This window comes from Anomaloglossus baeobatrachus, unplaced genomic scaffold (assembly GCF_048569485.1).
Source record: "Anomaloglossus baeobatrachus isolate aAnoBae1 unplaced genomic scaffold, aAnoBae1.hap1 Scaffold_841, whole genome shotgun sequence".
In the NCBI taxonomy this organism is placed as follows: Eukaryota; Metazoa; Chordata; class Amphibia; order Anura; family Aromobatidae; genus Anomaloglossus; species Anomaloglossus baeobatrachus.
In genome coordinates, this window is record NW_027445230.1 from 60327 (window position 1) to 74603 (window position 14277).

Here is a 14277-nt window from a genome sequence, read left to right on the forward strand (position 1 = left end):
CGCAGAAGAAGTTGTTCTTTGGGTGGGAGGGTGGGCTAGTGGAAGGAGGGGGCAATCTCTTTTTTTCCCGGGTGGTAGGGGGATGACAGGAGAAGGGAAGCGGGTGGTGAGAAAGGTACAGAGGGCAGGGTTTGGGGGCTGGGAAGGAAAGGGAAAAGATTAGGGTTTGGGGATGATGAAAGGGCTTTCTACGGGTAAGGATGGCAAAGGGTGGCAGTGACGGAAAGTCAGGCAACCTGTCCTGTCCGTCTTTTTGTATCGTGAATTGGAAAGACTGCAAGGGGGAGGGGAGTTGCTTGCGCCCTAAAGGAGGAGTTATTCAGATTCATTGCAGTGGGCGGCGGCTGCAAAACGCACCATTCTTCTTGTTTTGGCTCTGCAAAGCAGCCTTTTCAAGGGTTGGCTTGGGTGACAAAATGTCTTGTGTAGGCGTGGGTTTGTCTCCCTCTCGCTCTCTCTCCCTAAGATGTGTCCGGCATAGGCCAGGGTGCCACTCGAGGCCCAAACCAATTCTGGTTATCGCTTCTCGGCCTTTTGGCTAAGATCAAGTGTAGTATCTGTTCTTATCAGTTTAATATCTGATACGTCCCCTATCTGGGGACCATATATTAAATGGATTTTTAGAACAGGGAGATGGAAAAAGAGCTTGCTCTGTCCACTCCACGCATTGACCTGGTATTGCAGTACCTCCAGGAACGGTGCACCCCTTCTTAACCCAGTTTCCAAAAGCAGAACTCAATTCACCTGATTCATATTAGCCCGATTTAATGAATTGGAAGAAAGCATACGTCTTCATATGCACCTCAATTTGGCCCATTCACTTTTCACACTTCCTCCTTTTGTTTTTTATCTTTCACACTTTTGACTTTCTTTATTCATCCAAATAGCAAACTCATCACCACTCAACCTGACCAACTCGGCTATGTCCCCGTGCTGCAGTTCTCTGTCTTATCTAGATCATTTGCAATTGAATGGAATAGATCCCTTTTGGACAAAGTGGATTCACCTGCTGCTGCAGTGACCACAGGTGTGATAACATCTAGAATTGGCATCTGGTGCGATCTCTCCGCTTCCACTCCAAAGAAAGTTACCTGTTTATTCCAATCATGCATTGGTTTTTGGGGTTTTCTTTGAGTAATGATGATCTCTTTAGTAGTCTGTTGGCGCCCTCTCCTGGAGGAATAGTTTGCTTGCTCTTGGACATTCTAAAAGAGAGGTCATGATAGACATTGAGCTTCTGAGCTCAATTGGGGACAGTCATGGGTGATGAATGTTTGCAACCTACTGCGAAGCCTCATACCGCAATATAAGGAACGTCAAATACTAAGAAAGGGCGGCCTATGAAAGAATTACTACTTTCAATAAGTACACTTAAACGGCTAATTGGGAATAGAAAAACTGTAAAAAGCCCTCTGAGAAAGCCCCCCTCTAACCTTTGATAGTAAGCTTTTCTGTAGTCTGCCTGTTGATGTATTTTCCGTTTGAACTGTGCACAACATGAAGAGACGGAACACTGGCGGCTTGTCACAATGCCCCCCGATGACATCACAATAGCGCTGCTGCCTAGAAAACAAGCTGCGCAGAAGAAGTTGTTCTTTGGGTGGGAGGGTGGGCTAGTGGAAGGAGGGGGCAATCTCTTTTTTTCCCGGGTGGTAGGGGGATGACAGGAGAAGGGAAGCGGGTGGTGAGAAAGGTACAGAGGGCAGGGTTTGGGGGCTGGGAAGGAAAGGGAAAAGATTAGGGTTTGGGGATGATGAAAGGGCTTTCTACGGGTAAGGATGGCAAAGGGTGGCAGTGACGGAAAGTCAGGCAACCTGTCCTGTCCGTCTTTTTGTATCGTGAATTGGAAAGACTGCAAGGGGGAGGGGAGTTGCTTGCGCCCTAAAGGAGGAGTTATTCAGATTCATTGCAGTGGGCGGCGGCTGCAAAACGCACCATTCTTCTTGTTTTGGCTCTGCAAAGCAGCCTTTTCAAGGGTTGGCTTGGGTGACAAAATGTCTTGTGTAGGCGTGGGTTTGTCTCCCTCTCGCTCTCTCTCCCTAAGATGTGTCCGGCATAGGCCAGGGTGCCACTCGAGGCCCAAACCAATTCTGGTTATCGCTTCTCGGCCTTTTGGCTAAGATCAAGTGTAGTATCGTTCGAAAAGGTGGTTTAAGGCTCCGGCCACCTTAGTACAATGATGCAATGCACACTGGAAGGTTGCGCTTGTTAGTACTTTGGGAGGATAGTATATCCATCTAGAGGAAACCATGGCCCTACCAGGATCGAGGCTATTAGACTGAGTAAGTGTGGGGGCTATGGTGCAATGTGCCCCAGGATTGACGACCCTGGAGTGAGTCTGAGCTTGCTGGCTTTGGACCCCGGCAAGCCTTGGGCTCTGTAGCACACCGTACCTTGCCCTTTCATACTTTCTGAGCATATTGCTCTATCCCGGCCTTCTGGCTAGGAAGGGAAATTTTTATAATCATGGTCGGAGGTCCGTTCAGCTTTGGGCTGAGAAACCAACACCCGGTTGGAGGTCCGGGTCAGCTTCGGCTGAGAAACCAACACCCGGTTGGAGGTCCGGGTCAGCTTCGGCTGAGAAACCAACACCCGGTTGGAGGTCCGGTTAGCCTTGGGCTGAGAAACCAACACCGGTTGACGGTCCGGGCAGTTTCGGCTGCGAAACCAACAACTAGTAGCTCTCTACTCCACTTGGGTAAGATGCCTGGGTGGACGCTGGGAGCAATGACAAGGCTCAACCAGGCTTCGGCTTGGGGGAGCACCGAAGATCCCTGACCCTTGCTGTGGCCTTCTGGCTCGGAGGGACGGGGTTGATTTTTGGGGACCCTCTCCTCACGGAGGGGTCCACACGAATCCTAGCCTTTGCACTGTTTTTGGTGTGACTTCGGTCATGCATTTTTTGCGGTGCTTTGGAAAGCTTCATTAAATCAAAAATCTGTTCTTATCAGTTTAATATCTGATACGTCCCCTATCTGGGGACCATATATTAAATGGATTTTTAGAACAGGGAGATGGAAAAAGAGCTTGCTCTGTCCACTCCACGCATTGACCTGGTATTGCAGTACCTCCAGGAACGGTGCACCCCTTCTTAACCCAGTTTCCAAAAGCAGAACTCAATTCACCTGATTCATATTAGCCCGATTTAATGAATTGGAAGAAAGCATACGTCTTCATATGCACCTCAATTTGGCCCATTCACTTTTCACACTTCCTCCTTTTGTTTTTTATCTTTCACACTTTTGACTTTCTTTATTCATCCAAATAGCAAACTCATCACCACTCAACCTGACCAACTCGGCTATGTCCCCGTGCTGCAGTTCTCTGTCTTATCTAGATCATTTGCAATTGAATGGAATAGATCCCTTTTGGACAAAGTGGATTCACCTGCTGCTGCAGTGACCACAGGTGTGATAACATCTAGAATTGGCATCTGGTGCGATCTCTCCGCTTCCACTCCAAAGAAAGTTACCTGTTTATTCCTATCATGCATTGGTTTTTGGGGTTTTCTTTGAGTAATGATGATCTCTTTAGTAGTCTGTTGGCGCCCTCTCCTGGAGGAATAGTTTGCTTGCTCTTGGACATTCTAAAAGAGAGGTCATGATAGACATTGAGCTTCTGAGCTCAATTGGGGACAGTCATGGGTGATGAATGTTTGCAACCTACTGCGAAGCCTCATACCGCAATATAAGGAACGTCAAATACTAAGAAAGGGCGGCCTATGAAAGAATTACTACTTTCAATAAGTACACTTAAACGGCTAATTGGGAATAGAAAAACTGTAAAAAGCCCTCTGAGAAAGCCCCCCTCTAACCTTTGATAGTAAGCTTTTCTGTAGTCTGCCTGTTGATGTATTTTCCGTTTGAACTGTGCACAACATGAAGAGACGGAACACTGGCGGCTTGTCACAATGCCCCCCGATGACATCACAATAGCGCTGCTGCCTAGAAAACAAGCTGCGCAGAAGAAGTTGTTCTTTGGGTGGGAGGGTGGGCTAGTGGAAGGAGGGGGCAATCTCTTTTTTTCCCGGGTGGTAGGGGGATGACAGGAGAAGGGAAGCGGGTGGTGAGAAAGGTACAGAGGGCAGGGTTTGGGGGCTGGGAAGGAAAGGGAAAAGATTAGGGTTTGGGGATGATGAAAGGGCTTTCTACGGGTAAGGATGGCAAAGGATGGCAGTGACGGAAAGTCAGGCAACCTGTCCTGTCCGTCTTTTTGTATCGTGAATTGGAAAGACTGCAAGGGGGAGGGGAGTTGCTTGCGCCCTAAAGGAGGAGTTATTCAGATTCATTGCAGTGGGCGGCGGCTGCAAAACGCACCATTCTTCTTGTTTTGGCTCTGCAAAGCAGCCTTTTCAAGGGTTGGCTTGGGTGACAAAATGTCTTGTGTAGGCGTGGGTTTGTCTCCCTCTCGCTCTCTCTCCCTAAGATGTGTCCGGCATAGGCCAGGGTGCCACTCGAGGCCCAAACCAATTCTGGTTATCGCTTCTCGGCCTTTTGGCTAAGATCAAGTGTAGTATCTGTTCTTATCAGTTTAATATCTGATACGTCCCCTATCTGGGGACCATATATTAAATGGATTTTTAGAACAGGGAGATGGAAAAAGAGCTTGCTCTGTCCACTCCACGCATTGACCTGGTATTGCAGTACCTCCAGGAACGGTGCACCCCTTCTTAACCCAGTTTCCAAAAGCAGAACTCAATTCACCTGATTCATATTAGCCCGATTTAATGAATTGGAAGAAAGCATACGTCTTCATATGCACCTCAATTTGGCCCATTCACTTTTCACACTTCCTCCTTTTGTTTTTTATCTTTCACACTTTTGACTTTCTTTATTCATCCAAATAGCAAACTCATCACCACTCAACCTGACCAACTCGGCTATGTCCCCGTGCTGCAGTTCTCTGTCTTATCTAGATCATTTGCAATTGAATGGAATAGATCCCTTTTGGACAAAGTGGATTCACCTGCTGCTGCAGTGACCACAGGTGTGATAACATCTAGAATTGGCATCTGGTGCGATCTCTCCGCTTCCACTCCAAAGAAAGTTACCTGTTTATTCCTATCATGCATTGGTTTTTGGGGTTTTCTTTGAGTAATGATGATCTCTTTAGTAGTCTGTTGGCGCCCTCTCCTGGAGGAATAGTTTGCTTGCTCTTGGACATTCTAAAAGAGAGGTCATGATAGACATTGAGCTTCTGAGCTCAATTGGGGACAGTCATGGGTGATGAATGTTTGCAACCTACTGCGAAGCCTCATACCGCAATATAAGGAACGTCAAATACTAAGAAAGGGCGGCCTATGAAAGAATTACTACTTTCAATAAGTACACTTAAACGGCTAATTGGGAATAGAAAAACTGTAAAAAGCCCTCTGAGAAAGCCCCCCTCTAACCTTTGATAGTAAGCTTTTCTGTAGTCTGCCTGTTGATGTATTTTCCGTTTGAACTGTGCACAACATGAAGAGACGGAACACTGGCGGCTTGTCACAATGCCCCCCGATGACATCACAATAGCGCTGCTGCCTAGAAAACAAGCTGCGCAGAAGAAGTTGTTCTTTGGGTGGGAGGGTGGGCTAGTGGAAGGAGGGGGCAATCTCTTTTTTTCCCGGGTGGTAGGGGGATGACAGGAGAAGGGAAGCGGGTGGTGAGAAAGGTACAGAGGGCAGGGTTTGGGGGCTGGGAAGGAAAGGGAAAAGATTAGGGTTTGGGGATGATGAAAGGGCTTTCTACGGGTAAGGATGGCAAAGGGTGGCAGTGACGGAAAGTCAGGCAACCTGTCCTGTCCGTCTTTTTGTATCGTGAATTGGAAAGACTGCAAGGGGGAGGGGAGTTGCTTGCGCCCTAAAGGAGGAGTTATTCAGATTCATTGCAGTGGGCGGCGGCTGCAAAACGCACCATTCTTCTTGTTTTGGCTCTGCAAAGCAGCCTTTTCAAGGGTTGGCTTGGGTGACAAAATGTCTTGTGTAGGCGTGGGTTTGTCTCCCTCTCGCTCTCTCTCCCTAAGATGTGTCCGGCATAGGCCAGGGTGCCACTCGAGGCCCAAACCAATTCTGGTTATCGCTTCTCGGCCTTTTGGCTAAGATCAAGTGTAGTATCTGTTCTTATCAGTTTAATATCTGATACGTCCCCTATCTGGGGACCATATATTAAATGGATTTTTAGAACAGGGAGATGGAAAAAGAGCTTGCTCTGTCCACTCCACGCATTGACCTGGTATTGCAGTACCTCCAGGAACGGTGCACCCCTTCTTAACCCAGTTTCCAAAAGCAGAACTCAATTCACCTGATTCATATTAGCCCGATTTAATGAATTGGAAGAAAGCATACGTCTTCATATGCACCTCAATTTGGCCCATTCACTTTTCACACTTCCTCCTTTTGTTTTTTATCTTTCACACTTTTGACTTTCTTTATTCATCCAAATAGCAAACTCATCACCACTCAACCTGACCAACTCGGCTATGTCCCCGTGCTGCAGTTCTCTGTCTTATCTAGATCATTTGCAATTGAATGGAATAGATCCCTTTTGGACAAAGTGGATTCACCTGCTGCTGCAGTGACCACAGGTGTGATAACATCTAGAATTGGCATCTGGTGCGATCTCTCCGCTTCCACTCCAAAGAAAGTTACCTGTTTATTCCTATCATGCATTGGTTTTTGGGGTTTTCTTTGAGTAATGATGATCTCTTTAGTAGTCTGTTGGCGCCCTCTCCTGGAGGAATAGTTTGCTTGCTCTTGGACATTCTAAAAGAGAGGTCATGATAGACATTGAGCTTCTGAGCTCAATTGGGGACAGTCATGGGTGATGAATGTTTGCAACCTACTGCGAAGCCTCATACCGCAATATAAGGAACGTCAAATACTAAGAAAGGGCGGCCTATGAAAGAATTACTACTTTCAATAAGTACACTTAAACGGCTAATTGGGAATAGAAAAACTGTAAAAAGCCCTCTGAGAAAGCCCCCCTCTAACCTTTGATAGTAAGCTTTTCTGTAGTCTGCCTGTTGATGTATTTTCCGTTTGAACTGTGCACAACATGAAGAGACGGAACACTGGCGGCTTGTCACAATGCCCCCCGATGACATCACAATAGCGCTGCTGCCTAGAAAACAAGCTGCGCAGAAGAAGTTGTTCTTTGGGTGGGAGGGTGGGCTAGTGGAAGGAGGGGGCAATCTCTTTTTTTCCCGGGTGGTAGGGGGATGACAGGAGAAGGGAAGCGGGTGGTGAGAAAGGTACAGAGGGCAGGGTTTGGGGGCTGGGAAGGAAAGGGAAAAGATTAGGGTTTGGGGATGATGAAAGGGCTTTCTACGGGTAAGGATGGCAAAGGGTGGCAGTGACGGAAAGTCAGGCAACCTGTCCTGTCCGTCTTTTTGTATCGTGAATTGGAAAGACTGCAAGGGGGAGGGGAGTTGCTTGCGCCCTAAAGGAGGAGTTATTCAGATTCATTGCAGTGGGCGGCGGCTGCAAAACGCACCATTCTTCTTGTTTTGGCTCTGCAAAGCAGCCTTTTCAAGGGTTGGCTTGGGTGACAAAATGTCTTGTGTAGGCGTGGGTTTGTCTCCCTCTCGCTCTCTCTCCCTAAGATGTGTCCGGCATAGGCCAGGGTGCCACTCGAGGCCCAAACCAATTCTGGTTATCGCTTCTCGGCCTTTTGGCTAAGATCAAGTGTAGTATCTGTTCTTATCAGTTTAATATCTGATACGTCCCCTATCTGGGGACCATATATTAAATGGATTTTTAGAACAGGGAGATGGAAAAAGAGCTTGCTCTGTCCACTCCACGCATTGACCTGGTATTGCAGTACCTCCAGGAACGGTGCACCCCTTCTTAACCCAGTTTCCAAAAGCAGAACTCAATTCACCTGATTCATATTAGCCCGATTTAATGAATTGGAAGAAAGCATACGTCTTCATATGCACCTCAATTTGGCCCATTCACTTTTCACACTTCCTCCTTTTGTTTTTTATCTTTCACACTTTTGACTTTCTTTATTCATCCAAATAGCAAACTCATCACCACTCAACCTGACCAACTCGGCTATGTCCCCGTGCTGCAGTTCTCTGTCTTATCTAGATCATTTGCAATTGAATGGAATAGATCCCTTTTGGACAAAGTGGATTCACCTGCTGCTGCAGTGACCACAGGTGTGATAACATCTAGAATTGGCATCTGGTGCGATCTCTCCGCTTCCACTCCAAAGAAAGTTACCTGTTTATTCCTATCATGCATTGGTTTTTGGGGTTTTCTTTGAGTAATGATGATCTCTTTAGTAGTCTGTTGGCGCCCTCTCCTGGAGGAATAGTTTGCTTGCTCTTGGACATTCTAAAAGAGAGGTCATGATAGACATTGAGCTTCTGAGCTCAATTGGGGACAGTCATGGGTGATGAATGTTTGCAACCTACTGCGAAGCCTCATACCGCAATATAAGGAACGTCAAATACTAAGAAAGGGCGGCCTATGAAAGAATTACTACTTTCAATAAGTACACTTAAACGGCTAATTGGGAATAGAAAAACTGTAAAAAGCCCTCTGAGAAAGCCCCCCTCTAACCTTTGATAGTAAGCTTTTCTGTAGTCTGCCTGTTGATGTATTTTCCGTTTGAACTGTGCACAACATGAAGAGACGGAACACTGGCGGCTTGTCACAATGCCCCCCGATGACATCACAATAGCGCTGCTGCCTAGAAAACAAGCTGCGCAGAAGAAGTTGTTCTTTGGGTGGGAGGGTGGGCTAGTGGAAGGAGGGGGCAATCTCTTTTTTTCCCGGGTGGTAGGGGGATGACAGGAGAAGGGAAGCGGGTGGTGAGAAAGGTACAGAGGGCAGGGTTTGGGGGCTGGGAAGGAAAGGGAAAAGATTAGGGTTTGGGGATGATGAAAGGGCTTTCTACGGGTAAGGATGGCAAAGGGTGGCAGTGACGGAAAGTCAGGCAACCTGTCCTGTCCGTCTTTTTGTATCGTGAATTGGAAAGACTGCAAGGGGGAGGGGAGTTGCTTGCGCCCTAAAGGAGGAGTTATTCAGATTCATTGCAGTGGGCGGCGGCTGCAAAACGCACCATTCTTCTTGTTTTGGCTCTGCAAAGCAGCCTTTTCAAGGGTTGGCTTGGGTGACAAAATGTCTTGTGTAGGCGTGGGTTTGTCTCCCTCTCGCTCTCTCTCCCTAAGATGTGTCCGGCATAGGCCAGGGTGCCACTCGAGGCCCAAACCAATTCTGGTTATCGCTTCTCGGCCTTTTGGCTAAGATCAAGTGTAGTATCTGTTCTTATCAGTTTAATATCTGATACGTCCCCTATCTGGGGACCATATATTAAATGGATTTTTAGAACAGGGAGATGGAAAAAGAGCTTGCTCTGTCCACTCCACGCATTGACCTGGTATTGCAGTACCTCCAGGAACGGTGCACCCCTTCTTAACCCAGTTTCCAAAAGCAGAACTCAATTCACCTGATTCATATTAGCCCGATTTAATGAATTGGAAGAAAGCATACGTCTTCATATGCACCTCAATTTGGCCCATTCACTTTTCACACTTCCTCCTTTTGTTTTTTATCTTTCACACTTTTGACTTTCTTTATTCATCCAAATAGCAAACTCATCACCACTCAACCTGACCAACTCGGCTATGTCCCCGTGCTGCAGTTCTCTGTCTTATCTAGATCATTTGCAATTGAATGGAATAGATCCCTTTTGGACAAAGTGGATTCACCTGCTGCTGCAGTGACCACAGGTGTGATAACATCTAGAATTGGCATCTGGTGCGATCTCTCCGCTTCCACTCCAAAGAAAGTTACCTGTTTATTCCTATCATGCATTGGTTTTTGGGGTTTTCTTTGAGTAATGATGATCTCTTTAGTAGTCTGTTGGCGCCCTCTCCTGGAGGAATAGTTTGCTTGCTCTTGGACATTCTAAAAGAGAGGTCATGATAGACATTGAGCTTCTGAGCTCAATTGGGGACAGTCATGGGTGATGAATGTTTGCAACCTACTGCGAAGCCTCATACCGCAATATAAGGAACGTCAAATACTAAGAAAGGGCGGCCTATGAAAGAATTACTACTTTCAATAAGTACACTTAAACGGCTAATTGGGAATAGAAAAACTGTAAAAAGCCCTCTGAGAAAGCCCCCCTCTAACCTTTGATAGTAAGCTTTTCTGTAGTCTGCCTGTTGATGTATTTTCCGTTTGAACTGTGCACAACATGAAGAGACGGAACACTGGCGGCTTGTCACAATGCCCCCCGATGACATCACAATAGCGCTGCTGCCTAGAAAACAAGCTGCGCAGAAGAAGTTGTTCTTTGGGTGGGAGGGTGGGCTAGTGGAAGGAGGGGGCAATCTCTTTTTTTCCCGGGTGGTAGGGGGATGACAGGAGAAGGGAAGCGGGTGGTGAGAAAGGTACAGAGGGCAGGGTTTGGGGGCTGGGAAGGAAAGGGAAAAGATTAGGGTTTGGGGATGATGAAAGGGCTTTCTACGGGTAAGGATGGCAAAGGGTGGCAGTGACGGAAAGTCAGGCAACCTGTCCTGTCCGTCTTTTTGTATCGTGAATTGGAAAGACTGCAAGGGGGAGGGGAGTTGCTTGCGCCCTAAAGGAGGAGTTATTCAGATTCATTGCAGTGGGCGGCGGCTGCAAAACGCACCATTCTTCTTGTTTTGGCTCTGCAAAGCAGCCTTTTCAAGGGTTGGCTTGGGTGACAAAATGTCTTGTGTAGGCGTGGGTTTGTCTCCCTCTCGCTCTCTCTCCCTAAGATGTGTCCGGCATAGGCCAGGGTGCCACTCGAGGCCCAAACCAATTCTGGTTATCGCTTCTCGGCCTTTTGGCTAAGATCAAGTGTAGTATCTGTTCTTATCAGTTTAATATCTGATACGTCCCCTATCTGGGGACCATATATTAAATGGATTTTTAGAACAGGGAGATGGAAAAAGAGCTTGCTCTGTCCACTCCACGCATTGACCTGGTATTGCAGTACCTCCAGGAACGGTGCACCCCTTCTTAACCCAGTTTCCAAAAGCAGAACTCAATTCACCTGATTCATATTAGCCCGATTTAATGAATTGGAAGAAAGCATACGTCTTCATATGCACCTCAATTTGGCCCATTCACTTTTCACACTTCCTCCTTTTGTTTTTTATCTTTCACACTTTTGACTTTCTTTATTCATCCAAATAGCAAACTCATCACCACTCAACCTGACCAACTCGGCTATGTCCCCGTGCTGCAGTTCTCTGTCTTATCTAGATCATTTGCAATTGAATGGAATAGATCCCTTTTGGACAAAGTGGATTCACCTGCTGCTGCAGTGACCACAGGTGTGATAACATCTAGAATTGGCATCTGGTGCGATCTCTCCGCTTCCACTCCAAAGAAAGTTACCTGTTTATTCCTATCATGCATTGGTTTTTGGGGTTTTCTTTGAGTAATGATGATCTCTTTAGTAGTCTGTTGGCGCCCTCTCCTGGAGGAATAGTTTGCTTGCTCTTGGACATTCTAAAAGAGAGGTCATGATAGACATTGAGCTTCTGAGCTCAATTGGGGACAGTCATGGGTGATGAATGTTTGCAACCTACTGCGAAGCCTCATACCGCAATATAAGGAACGTCAAATACTAAGAAAGGGCGGCCTATGAAAGAATTACTACTTTCAATAAGTACACTTAAACGGCTAATTGGGAATAGAAAAACTGTAAAAAGCCCTCTGAGAAAGCCCCCCTCTAACCTTTGATAGTAAGCTTTTCTGTAGTCTGCCTGTTGATGTATTTTCCGTTTGAACTGTGCACAACATGAAGAGACGGAACACTGGCGGCTTGTCACAATGCCCCCCGATGACATCACAATAGCGCTGCTGCCTAGAAAACAAGCTGCGCAGAAGAAGTTGTTCTTTGGGTGGGAGGGTGGGCTAGTGGAAGGAGGGGGCAATCTCTTTTTTTCCCGGGTGGTAGGGGGATGACAGGAGAAGGGAAGCGGGTGGTGAGAAAGGTACAGAGGGCAGGGTTTGGGGGCTGGGAAGGAAAGGGAAAAGATTAGGGTTTGGGGATGATGAAAGGGCTTTCTACGGGTAAGGATGGCAAAGGGTGGCAGTGACGGAAAGTCAGGCAACCTGTCCTGTCCGTCTTTTTGTATCGTGAATTGGAAAGACTGCAAGGGGGAGGGGAGTTGCTTGCGCCCTAAAGGAGGAGTTATTCAGATTCATTGCAGTGGGCGGCGGCTGCAAAACGCACCATTCTTCTTGTTTTGGCTCTGCAAAGCAGCCTTTTCAAGGGTTGGCTTGGGTGACAAAATGTCTTGTGTAGGCGTGGGTTTGTCTCCCTCTCGCTCTCTCTCCCTAAGATGTGTCCGGCATAGGCCAGGGTGCCACTCGAGGCCCAAACCAATTCTGGTTATCGCTTCTCGGCCTTTTGGCTAAGATCAAGTGTAGTATCTGTTCTTATCAGTTTAATATCTGATACGTCCCCTATCTGGGGACCATATATTAAATGGATTTTTAGAACAGGGAGATGGAAAAAGAGCTTGCTCTGTCCACTCCACGCATTGACCTGGTATTGCAGTACCTCCAGGAACGGTGCACCCCTTCTTAACCCAGTTTCCAAAAGCAGAACTCAATTCACCTGATTCATATTAGCCCGATTTAATGAATTGGAAGAAAGCATACGTCTTCATATGCACCTCAATTTGGCCCATTCACTTTTCACACTTCCTCCTTTTGTTTTTTATCTTTCACACTTTTGACTTTCTTTATTCATCCAAATAGCAAACTCATCACCACTCAACCTGACCAACTCGGCTATGTCCCCGTGCTGCAGTTCTCTGTCTTATCTAGATCATTTGCAATTGAATGGAATAGATCCCTTTTGGACAAAGTGGATTCACCTGCTGCTGCAGTGACCACAGGTGTGATAACATCTAGAATTGGCATCTGGTGCGATCTCTCCGCTTCCACTCCAAAGAAAGTTACCTGTTTATTCCTATCATGCATTGGTTTTTGGGGTTTTCTTTGAGTAATGATGATCTCTTTAGTAGTCTGTTGGCGCCCTCTCCTGGAGGAATAGTTTGCTTGCTCTTGGACATTCTAAAAGAGAGGTCATGATAGACATTGAGCTTCTGAGCTCAATTGGGGACAGTCATGGGTGATGAATGTTTGCAACCTACTGCGAAGCCTCATACCGCAATATAAGGAACGTCAAATACTAAGAAAGGGCGGCCTATGAAAGAATTACTACTTTCAATAAGTACACTTAAACGGCTAATTGGGAATAGAAAAACTGTAAAAAGCCCTCTGAGAAAGCCCCCCTCTAACCTTTGATAGTAAGCTTTTCTGTAGTCTGCCTGTTGATGTATTTTCCGTTTGAACTGTGCACAACATGAAGAGACGGAACACTGGCGGCTTGTCACAATGCCCCCCGATGACATCACAATAGCGCTGCTGCCTAGAAAACAAGCTGCGCAGAAGAAGTTGTTCTTTGGGTGGGAGGGTGGGCTAGTGGAAGGAGGGGGCAATCTCTTTTTTTCCCGGGTGGTAGGGGGATGACAGGAGAAGGGAAGCGGGTGGTGAGAAAGGTACAGAGGGCAGGGTTTGGGGGCTGGGAAGGAAAGGGAAAAGATTAGGGTTTGGGGATGATGAAAGGGCTTTCTACGGGTAAGGATGGCAAAGGGTGGCAGTGACGGAAAGTCAGGCAACCTGTCCTGTCCGTCTTTTTGTATCGTGAATTGGAAAGACTGCAAGGGGGAGGGGAGTTGCTTGCGCCCTAAAGGAGGAGTTATTCAGATTCATTGCAGTGGGCGGCGGCTGCAAAACGCACCATTCTTCTTGTTTTGGCTCTGCAAAGCAGCCTTTTCAAGGGTTGGCTTGGGTGACAAAATGTCTTGTGTAGGCGTGGGTTTGTCTCCCTCTCGCTCTCTCTCCCTAAGATGTGTCCGGCATAGGCCAGGGTGCCACTCGAGGCCCAAACCAATTCTGGTTATCGCTTCTCGGCCTTTTGGCTAAGATCAAGTGTAGTATCTGTTCTTATCAGTTTAATATCTGATACGTCCCCTATCTGGGGACCATATATTAAATGGATTTTTAGAACAGGGAGATGGAAAAAGAGCTTGCTCTGTCCACTCCACGCATTGACCTGGTATTGCAGTACCTCCAGGAACGGTGCACCCCTTCTTAACCCAGTTTCCAAAAGCAGAACTCAATTCACCTGATTCATATTAGCCCGATTTAATGAATTGGAAGAAAGCATACGTCTTCATATGCACCTCAATTTGGCCCATTCACTTTTCACACTTCCTCCTTTTGTTTTTTAT

The 14277-nt window shown here is 46.9% G+C and overlaps 9 non-coding genes and 1 pseudogene across 9 annotated transcripts; all 10 read left to right on the forward strand.

Annotated features, from left to right (window-relative positions):
• Positions 1-518: 518 nt before the first annotated feature.
• LOC142288589 (U2 spliceosomal RNA) lies at positions 519-709 on the forward strand. Its single transcript, XR_012749340.1, has one exon. It is a non-coding gene; the product is annotated as a U2 spliceosomal RNA (small nuclear RNA).
• A 1387-nt stretch (positions 710-2096) lies between these two features.
• Positions 2097-2238, forward strand: LOC142288605 (U2 spliceosomal RNA; annotated as a pseudogene).
• A 659-nt stretch (positions 2239-2897) lies between these two features.
• LOC142288600 (U2 spliceosomal RNA) lies at positions 2898-3090 on the forward strand. The gene has a single exon (XR_012749350.1). It is a non-coding gene; the product is annotated as a U2 spliceosomal RNA (small nuclear RNA).
• Positions 3091-4477: 1387 nt separating this feature from the next.
• LOC142288590 (U2 spliceosomal RNA) lies at positions 4478-4668 on the forward strand. Its single transcript, XR_012749341.1, has one exon. It is a non-coding gene; the product is annotated as a U2 spliceosomal RNA (small nuclear RNA).
• Positions 4669-6055: 1387 nt separating this feature from the next.
• On the forward strand, positions 6056-6246 carry LOC142288591 (U2 spliceosomal RNA). Its single transcript, XR_012749342.1, has one exon. It is a non-coding gene; the product is annotated as a U2 spliceosomal RNA (small nuclear RNA).
• Positions 6247-7633: 1387 nt separating this feature from the next.
• On the forward strand, positions 7634-7824 carry LOC142288592 (U2 spliceosomal RNA). Its single transcript, XR_012749343.1, has one exon. It is a non-coding gene; the product is annotated as a U2 spliceosomal RNA (small nuclear RNA).
• Positions 7825-9211: 1387 nt separating this feature from the next.
• Positions 9212-9402, forward strand: LOC142288593 (U2 spliceosomal RNA). Its single transcript, XR_012749344.1, has one exon. It is a non-coding gene; the product is annotated as a U2 spliceosomal RNA (small nuclear RNA).
• A 1387-nt stretch (positions 9403-10789) lies between these two features.
• Positions 10790-10980, forward strand: LOC142288594 (U2 spliceosomal RNA). The gene has a single exon (XR_012749345.1). It is a non-coding gene; the product is annotated as a U2 spliceosomal RNA (small nuclear RNA).
• A 1387-nt stretch (positions 10981-12367) lies between these two features.
• On the forward strand, positions 12368-12558 carry LOC142288596 (U2 spliceosomal RNA). The gene has a single exon (XR_012749346.1). It is a non-coding gene; the product is annotated as a U2 spliceosomal RNA (small nuclear RNA).
• A 1387-nt stretch (positions 12559-13945) lies between these two features.
• Positions 13946-14136, forward strand: LOC142288598 (U2 spliceosomal RNA). The gene has a single exon (XR_012749348.1). It is a non-coding gene; the product is annotated as a U2 spliceosomal RNA (small nuclear RNA).
• Positions 14137-14277: the final 141 nt, after the last annotated feature.